Genomic DNA, 15831 nt, shown 5'->3' with positions numbered 1-15831 from the left:
GGGCTGAGGTCAGGGCTCCGTGAGGTCCAGTCAAGTTCCTTCACAACAACCTGATCAAACATGTCTTTATAGCCCTTGTTTTGTGCGCTGAGACACAGTCATATTGAAATAGAACAAGGCAAACTGTTGCCACAAAGTTGGAAGCATAGCATTGTCCAAAATGTCTTGGTATGCTGAAGCATTAAGATTGCCCTTCACTGGAGATAAGGGGCCTAGCCTAGACCCTGAAAAACAGCCTCATGCCATTATCCCTCCTCCACCAAACTTCACAGTTGGCACTGTGCAGTCAGATAGGTAATGTTCTCCAGGAAGCCACCAAACCCAGACTCGCCCATCTTACTGCCAAACAGAGAGGCGTGATTCTCCTTTGCACCACACACATTCCCACTGCGCAACAGTCCGGTTTTTTGTGCTTCCACGGTGAATCCTCTGTGCCCTACATGCCTGAAAACTTCTGAACATGACTGTATATCTGCATAATGTGAGCTTGCAGACATCAGTGCTGCTACACTGCCATATCATGGCTAAAACTCTTGTTTGTTTGTTATTTCCCTTTCAGAGTCAGAAGAGGGGCAGCAAACACAGGTTTATACTAGTATACTCATATATACTCAGAATTTCAGTAGTTAATGCTGATCAATCAACATTTTTCACATGTAATTCAATTTTTGTGCAGTTTTGTGCTGTTTTTGTTTCAGTTTGGATATTTGTACTGCCTTTTACTAAGAATAATTGACTTCTCATTGGGTACAGACCTGCTTTTATTTTGAAAGGCTAATCTGTACATTGAGAGAAAAGCTAACAAATTTGTTGCACAAGCACACTTGGGTGATAATGCTGATTTTGATTCTGTAAGAAAATAAGAAACTTTGGGTAGATGGAAAATTGTGACCTGAACTTAACCACGGAAAAAGGAGGTTGTTATGGATTAAAAAGGGAAAAAGGGAACAGTAAAAAGGTATGCTTGATAACACAAGGTGACTTGCTCACAGAGCTGTCTTTGAGTTTTTTTTTAAGCAAAATAAAACATTAAGGGGCAGTGGTGGCATTTGGCATTACTTTGGCTACAGGGAGATGCTGCAGACTAAAGTTATCTAAATGGAAAAATAAAGCATGTAATTGATGCAATCATAAGAAAAAATGTAACAGTGTTCCTGGTTATATTCAGTCACATTTAGGTGAATTTTCAGGGCATTAACTTAAAAGGTGACAAGTATTTTTGCAGTAAGGGATTAGTGCCTTTATGTAAGACAAGAGTATAGGCCTAACACTTCCTCTACCATAGCCATCATATAAAGAGATAACAGTTACCCAGCAAGACCTAGTATATCTGTTTACAACACCATAACTTTTTATCCATTTGAATCCAGCTCAGCTTTATTCTGTTTTCACATGCATTAACCAGCCACTTTATTAGGTACACCTGTCCAAATGCTTGTGAATGCACTTCCAGTAGTGTTTCTTGAACATGACATTAAGTTCTCTGTACTCCAACAACCTCTACAGTCACCAGATGTCAATCCAGTAGAATATCTTTGAGTTGTTGTAGGAATGTTAGATTCATATTGTGGATGTGATATTGTGATGATGTGATACTAGTTTTAACCTGGTTCCATGATTCCAGCACCTTATTGGAGCTATGCCACAAAGAATAAAAGCAGCTCTGAAGGCAAAAGTATGTTGAAGTAAAACCAGAATCAGAAATACCTTATATATCCCAGTATACACAGTACAGCAGTAGAGATATAATAAACAGAAATTTGAATAAGCAAGACATGCAAATAGTTTGACATCAGTGGTCAGCAACGTTTTCCACATAAAGGTACTCTGTCTGTCTGAATTAACAGGACAACCCAACGTTGCTGCCCTTGGAACACGTGAACCACAGGCACGATACAATTTGCATTGCCACTCTGAGGACATGCTTTATCTTTCTTTAAGCCGTAACAATGTCCCACAACGTACTACTCCTTAATATGAATAAAACAGAAGTTATCTAACCTGGCAAAGCAGATGGATAAGCCCATTTCTGTGTTTCTCACTGGCGAATCCATCTTGCAAAGCTCCTGTCTGAACCGTTTGGGCCTGGTTAGAAAGTGACATGACCAATCTGCGATGAGGGGCAGTACTTTCGGGTGCAGTGGAGTCGTGATGTAAGCAAGAAGCAACAAGAGGCCGGTGCAGTTATGGCGGAAGACATGTCTTGATTTGACGTCTTAATTTGGATTAGCATATCAGTTCAGATGTACCAGAAATCACCTTGAAACAATAATACATGCTTTCATTTAATCTCAAATACACTTCGGTAATTCTCTCTACTCCTGCCTGTCGAAACAGAATCTGCATAAATGACAGCTAGTCCAAAATACAACAGCCAGACCATAAGAATTTCTGCAGGAAATGAATGCATTAAAACCTTTATTTGAAAAATATTAAAGTAAAAGTTGCATTTAACCTGACTATCTTTCTAATACAGAAAACTAAATAAATGAAGGAAGATAAGTCAAGAGTTAGACATCCTTCACATCCAGAGCTAAAGATCTTCAGTGACCCTTGGTTTAAATAAAAAATTCCTCCTCCTCCTTTCTGACACAGCCGTCAGAAAATCTAGCTCCATGCCCACAACATCACTGGCCTCACAGACAAGTATTGTACTCTAGTAAAAGTACAGTTTACAGTCGCTCAAGTAAAAATAAAAAGTATTTAATTTAAAGTAGCAGTGCGAGCAAGTTGGGGTTAAGTGTCTTGTCCAAGGACACATCAACATGTGACTGCAGGAGCTGGGAATGACACCAACAACCTTCCAATTTTGGTACAACCAACTCAACTTACTGGGCCACAGTCGCCCTACAGATTAGAACAAAGCAGAGTGTCAACCTTATACATACTAATGAGGAATTCACACTTTTGTCCTTAAGGACTACCTTGAGCCACAGACGGACACTATAACTCAGTGGATAACTTCACTCACGGTGCAAACTTTCTCACATCAAAAATAACAACTATCCAGAAACATGAGCAAAGGAACTCCAACAGGGAACATCCCAACACAGCAAAACACATCTAAACACTCTGCCCAAGGGCATGATGGGAAACATTGCCCTCAGATTTAAAATAGCAGTGGGCAGAAATAGATTGATTGACTCTTTATTGAGCTGAACTTAGTGGTGGGAGTAATACTTACCAAGTACTCTTGGTCGATACCAAATGAGTACTATAAAATACGTCTCACCACCGCTTCTCCACAAGTGCCTCCCTGCCTCTCTCTTCCAGGCTGTTTTGATTTACTGCCAGTCCATGTCACGTGAGTTTGGAGACCAATCAAACATGCCTTACCTGCTCATCTGTGTCACATGGCTTTAAGGACCAATCGGACATGTTGATCCTGCCGTACCATGTGACTTTGAGGACCAATCATTAATGAGTAACAGATTTCAGCAACTCCACTCGCTCGCATACGAAGTGATTTTATACTCTGCGATGTGAACCTGGCTGTCTTTCTCACTCAGTGTGGTCCCTAAGCAAATTTCAAAATTGTAATACAACATAAAAAATACTGAGACCACATGCCAATACCATAAAATGTATAAAGTCCAAATTGTAGAAACATAACAAGATAAATAAAAATCTTGGATGACTTGTATTTCTTACATCTTTGTTTCAAATTAGTGGGTATAGATGGCTAACCCTTCTATCTGAATTTAAAAAAAGAAAAGAAATTGGTTATGTTGTGGATATTTTAATTCTATATACAAGTTTGTGCTATGATAATAATTTATTTATTTTATTTTTTACCTGCTTAAACATTGTAATTTGATTGAATTTTCCCCCTAAATGAATTTCTGAATGACCTGCGTATGCCTCTTTAACTGCCTGAAATGTGTACCTTTTGAAAGTTTGCAAGCACAATATTTTATTCTTTCCTCAAAAGTATTGGTATCAGTATCGATAAAATTACATCAAAAAGTATCGGTATTGTATTGAATTAAAAAACCCTGGTATCGCCCATCTCTAGTTGAACTCCAACACTGAAGACTATTTAACTCAGAATGGAGTAAAAATCAAGTTTTTGCTGTTTGGAGATGTGATATGGAATCATTCTCTCACTATGTGCTACTGTGTAGTACAGTGGTTCTCAAACGGAGGTCCGGGGACCCCTGGGAGTCCGTGAGCCACCCTACTAAACCAATGATCCAGACATAAGTCTGCTTTGGGCCGTTAAAAACTCAGATATGATTGTGAGATATCACGTAAATCTATCACTCCTCACACATCAGTCGCTTTGCTCAGCGTTTAGTGTGCAGGTCCAGCTAGCAACAAGGGATAAATATTTAAGCGTGTCCACTTCATCAAGTGATGCTCGGCCCAAACCAGCTAAAAGAAATTATGATGACAACTATCTGGAGTTTGGTTTTAGTAAAAACAGCCTCAGAAGACCAAAATGTGACGTATATTTTCCGAAAAAAAGGGCAAAGAAAATAGCAATTAATATACGTTTGATCAGTGTGAGGGTTGTTTACTACACCCCCGGTGTAGTAAACAAAGGTGGAAAAAGTACAAGAGTATTTTACTCGAGTGAAAGTACAGTTACTCTGGTTAAAACTTAAGTAAAAGTACTGATTTCAAAATGTATTTAAAAAGTACAAATACCCCAAAAACTTTTTAAGTACTGGGCACAAGTGGCTGAGTGGTTAAGGCGCGCCTCATGTATGTGTATGGCCCAGGCTCGAAATCCGGCCTGAGGCCCTTTACCGCATGTCTCTCTCCTGCTCTCGTTCCTGCTCTATCAAATAAAGGCACAAAAATGCCCAAAATAAACCTTAAAAAAACAAACAAACAAAAAAACCTTTCAATTACAGCAATTTGAGTAAATGTACTTAGTTACTTCTCCCCCTGGAAAGAAACAGGTTTTAATTCCCACAACACACACTCTCCTCCTTTTTAGATGTCGGGCTTTATGTTGTCCATTAGACAGAGGAGTGGCATTATAAATATAAATGAAAAGTAACAATAAACAGAAAAAAAAAATAAAGACAATAAAGACTAAATATGGAAAAATAGCAAATTCACGTGGGCCTATGCAAACCTGAATAACCTCTCTAAATAGAAAATAATTTACAAAAATAAAAAATATTAGGGTTAAAAAGAAGTTCCAAATAGTCAAGGTGATGGCAGAGCTGCATCTACTTTACTTTAACAACAGACATGAAAAAAAAATCATACCAAACTTGGGGAGTGGAAAATGTGTTAATGCTGCCCCCTGGTGGAGAGTACATTAACTGGGCTCCCAGGGCTCATTGACACAAGTAAACACAGTTTCAAATATCAATAATCATCATTGTTTACATTTAATCAACCCCTAATAAAAAAAACCCTGCTTCAACACTGTATGAATATTTTTATAAGAATGATCCCATGCTAAAGACAACATGAAAGATGTCATGGTACAACCCTGTAGAAACACAACACTGCCACTTACATAAATTGATGGATGACAGCACCTATAGAGGAACGGCTGGAGCTCGGCTGTGGTTGTTAACGGCTTGATAATGTCATCACAGGCAGCCTGTCGGCTTGCTTATAGAATTACCACACTGACAGCAGCACTAAACACATTTAAAGCCTTATCGCAGTCTGGGTAGATCTGTACTGGTTCATTGATGGAGGCTTTATTGACAGTTTGGAGTTCACTCGACATATTGAGCCGCAGTCTGGTGATGTCATTATTACACTCATTATTGGCCATTAGTTCGTTAACGTTTTAATGCAAACAGATGAGAAAGCAAACTTCTACATCCATTTAACAGGCAGTTTTAATGCTTTTATTTCAGGGATCTGTTTACCAAATCTGCCTGTTCCTGTTCACACATTGTTGTTGTTTTCAGGAGCAGTTTTCCTCGTGGCTTGCTACTGATGCTGTGGGGATACAGCCACGGGGCTTGGTGCCGTATGGCGGATGAATATTTGATGCCCTTTAATGGAGCCCTCGCCCTCATGCCACAGCTTTGTTTTTTCCCACCACGTGTATGCAGTGCAGGACTGTGTGGTCCACATCCATTCTGGCACTTTCCCTGGTGAGTATGGTTGCCTGTCTGGTTGTGCCACACAGCAGCTGCCTGTGATTTCATCATACCAGTTGTTGGGACACGGCGGGGCGAGCTATGAAGCTCACCAGGCAGACAAATGGAAGTGATGCAAGAACAGTGTACCAAATCCACACCTAACACTCACATGCAGATGCATCCCTCACCATGTGTGAGAGCTTATCATCCCCAAGGTCAGCAGATCACCGGCTATACCTCACCCCGCATGCATCTGGATGCATGTGTCAATACGTCCGCTGGGTGCAAAACATTGTCGCCATCAATCCTGTGGAGCAGATTAAGATCTTAACTCTGGAGCGTTATGACCCCCGCCTGTCGTTCCAATTAGAAAAGTGACAGTGAGGCAGAGCAGCTATGCGTTCGCTCGCTGACCTCATCTTCCATACGATCCATAACTGTCCGACAAAGAGTCATGTTTCACTACGGGCCTGTTAGTGTAAACGGATCCCTCAATCAGAGTGTTTGGGAGTCGTAAATGAAGGGTGTGAGGAAAAGGAGGAGCGGGCTCAGCCTTGTGCTGGAATGTTGGATATCAGAGATTATGTGTGTGTGTGATGGAGACACCTGTTTATGCTGTCTTTGCATGTTGGAGCTTGTGCACACACAATCACAGCTGCCCCTCATATTACACAGCTATTTCAGACCTGCGTCTGCGTGTAGGGGACAGAGCGGTCAACTGAACGCTTTTTTGGAATCAGCAGCCACACTTCAAAGCTAATCCTTTGTCTTGTATCTTTAAGTCACTCATGACTGATGCTGGTTAGTTCACTGATTTCTTCACAGCGATGGTGTGAAACCTGATGCAGCTAAAATATTTCAGATATAAATCAGTTGAAGACAGCTTGTCTCACTCTTAGGTTATCTAACCATAACCACAGCTCTGAGTTTCCTTATTATTGTTCTCTGCCAGAGTGTTGGGGAAAACTATTGAGTAAACATAATTTATGAAGTGTGGAGAATCTAAATAGCAAAAGAAAACAAGCGGTCAAATTTCACACATGAATTTTTCATCACTTCTCTTTTACAAGGTCACAGGTGGCACCCTATACTAGCTGGTGCTGTGCCTCCCCAGACCGCCACCAAGCAAACAAACAAATAAACAAACCAAAACTCTGACAGGGCACTGTCATTATCTGAAGTGGAACATTGTTGTGGTTACAGGAGTGCATCTGTCACCGTCCTGGAATTACAGCAGGCACATTCAAGGTCACCTTGACAAGTAGAGGCACTTCTGATTCGAGATCTAATCAGATTTGGCTGCAGTGTCTGTTATGATAGTTTATCCTGGACAATGTCAATTGTCTGTAATCCTGTTTCCGTGATTTTCATTTGATGAGATCATTGGGCCGAATTCGCCAGTTGCTCTTAAAACACTAACACTAAGATCAGAATAGGGCATTTTCATACACAGGTTTAGTTGATGTTGTCCAAATCATGGACCAAGTTGTTACATTCACTGTAAAAGAAAGAAAAGTTGGGAGAACTAAAGATGTAAGACAAAAAACTACAGCAAAATTTAAGTTCTGGTAATAAAACTTAACCTTTTAATTTTTTCTCTTAAGTTTGGCTCAACTTTCAATTCTATTTTTTAAATGACAAAGTGGAGACAGATTTCTACAAACTAATCTCAATTTAAAAAACATTTTCTGTAAAATAAGTGACTGCATAAATATTTTCCTCCTTTAAGTCGGTATTCAGTAGATGCACCTTTGGCTGCAATCACAGCACTGAGTCTGTGTTGATAGGTTTCAGGCCCTGTCCACACCGAGACAAATTCAGGAATATACGCCAAAGTTTTTTGTCATATCTGTGTTTAATCCACACAGAAATGGTGTTTTCGGTGACTGTAAACTCTACTTTTTGAAACCGGGTCCCAGAGCGAACAAATCTGTAAATACTTGCCGTTTCGTCTCCGTTTGGACAGCCAACCATACTTTCTTGAAACGATTACATCATACACAGCGTAGCCCACTAACGCCACATGCACGGGTCAAACCAAAACAACAATGGTGGATCACAGGGGTGTGTTGTGCTGCGGAAGTTACTGAATTCATTATGGCTTTTACAGCAATACAGTATCTGATGCTTCTTTACCACCACCACGAACAGCATACACCGGATGTTTTTAAATCCACCACAGAAAACAACCAGAAGGGCAACCAGTAGAAAGTTTTGGGCAGTTTTCTGTAATCTTCTTCTCTCGTTAAAGCGCCACTTACAAGCTTGGCATACATACTACAGCGTTTTCAGACGTTTTCAGTGGTTCAGTGCTTACGCAGACATTTCCTGAAACAATCCCGTGTTTATGTAAAACTCTTTCAAAATGAAACGGATATGTATCGTTTTCGTCTCTGTGTGGACAAGGCCTCGATCAAGCTTACATATTTGGACACTGCAATTTACTCCATTCTTCTTTACAAAACTCCTCTAGCTCTGTCATGTTGCATGAGGATCAGGCATGATCAACCCTTTTCAAGTCCAGCCACAAAATCTCTGTTGGACTGAGGTCTGGGTTTTGACTGGGCCAATCCAGAACATTCACCTTGTTGTCTTTACACCATTTCTGTGTAGCTTTCTCTGTAGTCTTCAGGTCCTTGTCTTGCTGGAAAATAAATCTTCTCTCAAGCCATAGTTCTCTTGCAGACTTATTAAGATTGTCCTTCAGGATTTCCCTATATTGTTCCACATTCATTTTACCCTCTATCTTTACAGGCCTTCCAGCGCCAGCTGCTGAGAAGCATCCCCACAACATGATGCTGCCACCACTGTGCTTCACAGTGGAGATGATGTGTTTGTGGGGATGTGCAGTGTTTGGTTTCCCCTGACTTATACTTTTCAATAACCTTTTCTTTGAGTTGCTTGAAGTGTTCTTTTGTCTTCATGGTGTAGTGGTAGCCAGGAATACTGATTAACCAGTTCCACGTTGGCTGAATATTTTAACTTTGAGTTTTGAATTTTGTCCTTGGCATTTTATTTATTTGGAGCCAGAAGAGGTCAAAGAGAAGAGTGCCTGTATGGAACTCTTGGTTAGTTCTGCTATTAGCCCTCATAATATTAGTTATATGCTATTATACTACTAGTCCTATAATCTCATCTGATTCTATTTAATAAAACTTTTCTTTTTAGTCGCCCCCTGTTGACCACTGAAAATAATGCAGGTCTAGGACACTTCGAAAGGCTTTGACGCCCTTTATTCAGCCGCTTATATTTTGAACACATTCATATCCCGTCTCCTCCATCACCCACCCACCCGATTTTCAAGCACACTATGACATCACCCGTCTGCAGTTTGTCCCTGAGGCGTCTCGCCATGACATCAGCGTCTGCATCCAGGCAGGGGGGTTGTCTCTCTCCTTCCAGTGACCCAATGACTGCAACTCTTTGTCGGTCAGCGACCCCTCTACAGTAACTTTAGCCTACTTTCCACACACAGACAGGTCAGTCAGAGGGGGTGAGGCCTGGCAGCAAGAAGATACACTGACACTGGAGCAAGATGAGAAGTTACATGAAGGGAGCGCTAAAGTGGATGGAGAGGGGAGATAATTGTCTGCTAATCTCCTCTCAGGTGTGGGGTGTGGATGCCACACTTAGGTGTGAACGGCCAGTGCTGGGAGCCAGCAGGATTTCAGATAACAAACCTTAGATCAGTGTTACAATAGAGGTGTAAGTGAGGGGATGAGTCTCAGAGGTGTGTGAAAAAGTGGGAATAAAGGGAAGTGAATGGGGAAGTGAGGAGAATGATGGGTCACTGGGAGGTCTGAAGGGTCAGGAGGTAACTTTAAAAGGTGAACACTCAAACTTTTATGTTACCATTTTCATTGAAGTTTTATTTTGTCCAGGCACTCTAGGCCACATCTTTTTATTCTGTTTGTGAAATAATCTTCAAATAAGTCAGGGATGAAAGGAAAGAAAGCAATGGCCTCACTGTGGCTGCACCTCCAGATCCACCTCCATTATAAATGACCATTTCCTCACACTGAATTACACACTGTATGTTCAGAAGTGGGATATTTTAGCATCCTTCCTCACTGTTCCTATCTACAGTGCCTCTGAATGTCAACTGCAGATACATTTTCAATATCGCAGAAATGTTTCACGAGTCATAAACACCATTAATACATTTAAGAAAATTAATTAATGAAATGTTTTTTTTTTAAAGAAAAAAAAGACTGAAAATATTTTGTGAAATCCAAATACATTTCATGAAACAGACGAGTATTTGACAGGGTTCCTGCAGATCCTTGAAAAGCCTTTGATAGTCTTAAACCGCACATTTTAAATTTAAGGCCTCAAAAAGTCTTAAAAAGTCTGAATTTTACCAGTAAGAGGTCTTACATTATAGAAGGCACCTTGACTAAGATATGTTCTTTTTCTTACTTACACAATTTTAAACATCTTCCTCCACAAATTGGATAGTCATTAGGACTGTCAAGACTAATCAAGTTGATTGCAATTAATTAAGGTCCAAAATTAGTGCACTAATATTTTCTAATCTTCATTATTCGTTCAGTTTATTTTTTCCCAATACACTTTGGTTAAAGTGCATCAGGGTAACCCTGCAGCTCCTTGATATCTCATTTCACTCTAGAAAACTCCAAGAGCGCTCAGCGGTTGAGTCAGAAGCCAGCTGCACCTTTATAATGATCTCTAATTTGATTTTCAATCTGTAGCAAGTTCCTTTTTCTGTGTATTTAGACTATGTTTAAATCTTCGATCTTCTTTTAAAAGCAGGTCTGTACCCAAACAGGAAGTCAGTTACCCTGAGTGTAAGACAGTAGAAAAATCCAAAATGGCTCAAAAACAATTCAAATTGCAGAACTGTGAAATTTTAAAATGTAATAAAAAATGGTTCTAAGTAGGGGACAAACATCAGGACAAACTACAGAAATTCAGATATTAATTGTGATTAAAAATGTTATGCTTCTGACAGCTCTGATAATTATTCAGCAGAGTTCAGAGGATTCAGTGAGGGATGTTCTAAATTTCCTGTGGGAGGACCCCCAGACCCCTCTCTTATTTTTTATGGATCACTGTAATCAAATATACTCTGTACTATTGTAAAACACTATAGTCCAGTTCACTAAGATCAGGGCTGCCAGGTTGCCCACTTAACCCCTTAAAGCCTGAAAACACAAATTATAGCCAGAAAATTCTAATTTTTTTGGAAATGAAATGTTTATTTTACTTTCTACTGAAATCCAAAAATCTGAATTTCCATAAAATTTAACATATATATATATTTTTTTATTCTCATTTGATACAGTAGGTGTTTCTAGTAACTGATAATTCCCTTGAGGGCATTTTTATCATTTTTCAGATCATATTCAGAAGCTTTTTTTTTAGTAATTTATGATCATATTAATTAGATAGAGGTATCATAAAAGTATTTATCAAATATGATACGACAGGCTTTAAGGGGTTAAAAATTCCACACAGACCACCCTGATTTTAACAGCTTCCAACAAAACGCATTATTCTGCTTTAAATAGTGTCATTGTTTGGCATAAGCTGAACGTAAACTCGAAAAAACGTATTAAATAATTGAAATAAAAAAAGTTGATACTGATTAATATCAGTGTACAGCATATTGATTGACTGGAGGAGTTGAACATATCAGATATCATCAAATTTAAGTGTTTATGACCAAAATATTTTTGCCCTATACCATTTGACATTTCATAAAATCAGTCAGTTCATTAAATTCAGCCCTGATCTGATATACTGAGAAATGTCTTATGCCTTTTATTTGTGACTATTTACTGACCAAAAAGTGGTATTAAAGGTGTATAGGAACCCTGATTTTAGAAATGAACAGACAATGAGGTTCACAAAATATTTTTGTGTTTCTGGTTGTTTTTGTCCCATATTTTTTTGGCCGATGAAACATGTTTTGCAGTTGCGTTTTAGGGCCACCGTACTTTCTTATCCTTATCATAACTAATGTATTACAGTCTTACAAATATGGGCGATTTTCTTCAGACTGTTCTGTTAAAAGAGTTAAACTTCATCTACATAACATGCTCTCCAAACTCTTGGAAACTGTAATTAGTTGGGACATGAACTCAGACAGAAGCAACAACAGTGGCTGAGGTGAATCAGCAGTCGGCTGAGTTTGCTCATTAGGGTCAGTCGAGTGGGAGGAAACAAGTGCTGCAGAGCGGACTGAGTCCATTATTCTGAAGAGATGGTTCTAACAGTCTTTCTGACCTTTTACACTTATCTACCTATTTTTAACAGAAGCATTCACCGTCAACCGAGTTATATGATCCTCAACATAAAACTTTAATGCACAGTTCAGCCTCCTTGAACAGAAATTTTCTAGACCATTTCATGAGACAAGAGTGCTGAGAATTTTGTGAACTTTGCTTGTACGAGGAGAGCATCAGTTGACACTGTGAATCAAACAGTAAAAATAGTCTTGATGAATTTGTTGGATGGATGGTTAAAGGGCTGAGAGCATGCACACCTGAAATCCATCTAAGCCCCCTCCCATTTTGTTATTTCTCATTCACAGTAAACCCCAATAAGTTAATCGAACTCAAAATATAAGAGGAAACTGACTACTATTATGTACGTATATTTTTGTAATATTCACTGAAAAAAATCGTATTTGTTGAGTAGTAGGTACTTAGCCATTATAAGTTGTATCAGCTAAGTTTTTGTTCATTTCTCTCCCTTCGTCCATTCTTTCTCTCTTCCTGCTCTGGTGATCAGCTGATTATGGGCGCTCCCTGATCAGATTCTGCCACAACCTCCTTTGACCAATCATCTTTTTAAATCTGTCCTCTCTTTCAAAGTCAGCCTGTCATTACAATGTGGACGCTGCAACCCTCCTCCACCCCAGCCACCTCCACTTCCATTCAGTTCATCTGCATCTAGTCCAGATCCTCATAGGTCTTCTGCTCATCTTGTCCTGCATACCTCAGTCTCCTCCTCCAAGCCACCATATTGGTGTCCCAGTCCAGCTTGTCAGATTTACCCCTCATTAGACCCTGCATCCCTCCGCCGAGGTAGTGAGGTAAACCTATTCCTGCCGGTCAGCATGAAGTCACAATGACAACTTAAATCAAACTTTTTACAATATGTGTAAGTGTGTTTTGTAAAGCTACATGTTTCTCACACACTGCAATTTTCATTTCTCAATTTCAAATAGTCTCATTTAGAACATACCTGCAAGCCCAGATAGTCTAACCTGAGTAACTGCACATATTAGTGACTGAAAGGTGAATCACAAATGCTCATGTTCAGCACACCTTTCAGTGTCTCTAACAGAGTCAGTAACTTCACTCATGGTGCAAAAGTGATAGAAGAACTCTGTTCAATCTTACTGCATGGGGAAAAACTCATGAATGCTCTTATTAATGAGCTGAGCTCAATAGTCCAGAGCTTTCAAAAGAGCCACGGTTCCCATCTGGATATAAATAAAGCTATGCTTACTGTAGATCAGGTCAGCTGGTGGAGCAGTCCTTAATGGGTGCCAGTATGCACTGCATCTGAGACCACCTCTGTATGCAGTCTGAGCTATCAGATATCAAATTGTTTTCAGTACACTTTGAGGTGTGTCAACACAAATCATTAATAATTACTACTTGGTGTCCAAATACCCAAAACTGATATAAGTCTCTGTAAATGCACTGGTTAAACAAAGCGTCAGTTTTCAGAGTAATGCCTGCAGCATTCAAACTTCAGCTCACTTTGACATACACTGATTTGACTGGCGGGATAACAGGAAAAAGTACAGAAAATTGTGGAAAACCAGTGTAGAAATTTGCATTCACTCAAGTACCCTACCTGTACAATATCAGAGTATTCAGGATGTTAGTGTATTAAAGGGGCCTAAATCTCAGTAAAGTGCCCTTGTGTTCCCATCATTACATTTTAATTGGAGTGATGATGGAAAGGAAGCCTCCACCCCCCTCTGAGACCACTGTAAAGACTCTACTCCAGGCTGCCTATCTTGACCTTAAAGAAGCCTCTTTGTTAGAGGTGATGTGATCATTCCTGAGCTGTCCTCAGCTGCAGGTGGTCAGGAGCTCCCTGCTGAGTGCTGGAGAATCCCAGAGTCAGCACATTAGCTTGTGAAAAGAAGCAGATTAGGCAAACAGGGGGGGCTGCAGGGGAAAAACCCCAGCACCCCCCTGCTGAGTTACTGACCCTTTGACAGCTGCTGATTTACAGCTGTAAGCATGTCTGATTGTTTTACCAATTGATTTCAACTCAAGTTTAATGTACAGGAAGAATCACAATGGATACATTAATTCATCACATGAATAATTGAAGCCGGAGGGATTTACTTTGCTTGTTGCTACTGTCACTTTTCAAAGATAGTTAGCTTTGATTAATTCATACTGAGACCTATATTTACAGGAGCTCTGCATTATGTATAACGCCTCGGTTATCTCCTCAGGATATTCAGATTAATATTCAAAGGAAATGTCAAGAAGTTCATTGAGCAACCTTTGGCGAGGTAATGAGGCAAACAAAACCATGAGACTAATTTCTCTGAGCAGTTGGACGAAGAAAAACAAACACGACCCTCAATCGAGGCTCCACAAGGAAAGGTAGGGGGCGCGAGGAGTCGAGGTGGGAGTAGAGAGAGAGAAAACTTCACAGCACAGAGGAAGGAAATCAATAAAACTGCTTTTATGTGAACTCCACGGGAAGGACAGACTCTGTGAGCACTCACAGAGCTTCATTAGTGATTACACTCACTGTTTTTTTCACCAAAGAAGAGAGGAGACCGGAGCGGATCGCCTTTGGGCAAAGTGAGAAAGGCCAGAAAGACATGGAGGGAAGATGTTTTTACAGTGAAGCCTATTGGCGCTATACAGTTCATGTCTCCGCCATATGGGACTGCAGATATAAAATATGCATGATAATCCATATGTTCCGTCTTTTTGCCATGAATATTTAACACTCTCGCCACACCGAGGGATATAAGATGAGGCTTTACATAGTTTGATAACATAGGAGAGGTCCTGAAGTGCAGCGCCAGTCTGGAATACAGCAGGCATGGCGATCAATAAATCATAGCTCCTGACAAGTATAATCAAAGATTCAAAAGTGAGACGTTACCAAAGAATAGAAACTTTGTTGCCCACCTGGATCAAAAGAACAAAGCCACCGTTGGGGAGGGGGGTATTGATCGAGAGCCACGGCGAGGTGTGGAGAGGTCACGTCCATGTAAATCTGATCTGTGCATTCGTAGTTTGGCGGGACAGATGCTGGGGTTATGTGGAGGTGAAGGTGACAAGGGCAACCTCATCGCAGCTGTGGCGCTTTTTTATGTGAAGGTTAGGCAGGAAGTCATCCTCTCAAAAATTCACCTTTAAGCAGCACAAATTAAGTTTTTTATGTGAAGCAGCTTAAAAATGTAACAGGACTTGAATACCTTGAGGATGTTATGTACAGACGATGGATTTTATTTGATTTTCATTATCTAAATGCTCTCCCACTTGAAAGAGGACCCTTCCCCTCCATTAATAATTGACTTCTTAATACTTTCCCCCTCGTTTTGGCAACCATGCGCTTTGATGTGGGCAGTGTTGTGTTCTTTTATCAGCACGCTGCTACGTATTGATCGCTGGGGCAGATAGGAGCACTATCAAAGGGATTCCTCGTGGGGCAGTCAACACCCGGTCACCTCATACTCCTGGAATGTAGTCAGCTTACTCTTACTATCCCTTTAAATCCCTTTATTTCTCACCCTTACTGGGTATTTGGGTCA

Source organism: Cheilinus undulatus, linkage group 18, assembly GCF_018320785.1.
Source record: "Cheilinus undulatus linkage group 18, ASM1832078v1, whole genome shotgun sequence".
Classification (NCBI taxonomy): domain Eukaryota; kingdom Metazoa; phylum Chordata; class Actinopteri; order Labriformes; family Labridae; genus Cheilinus; species Cheilinus undulatus.
Note: the sequence above shows the minus strand (reverse complement) of the source record.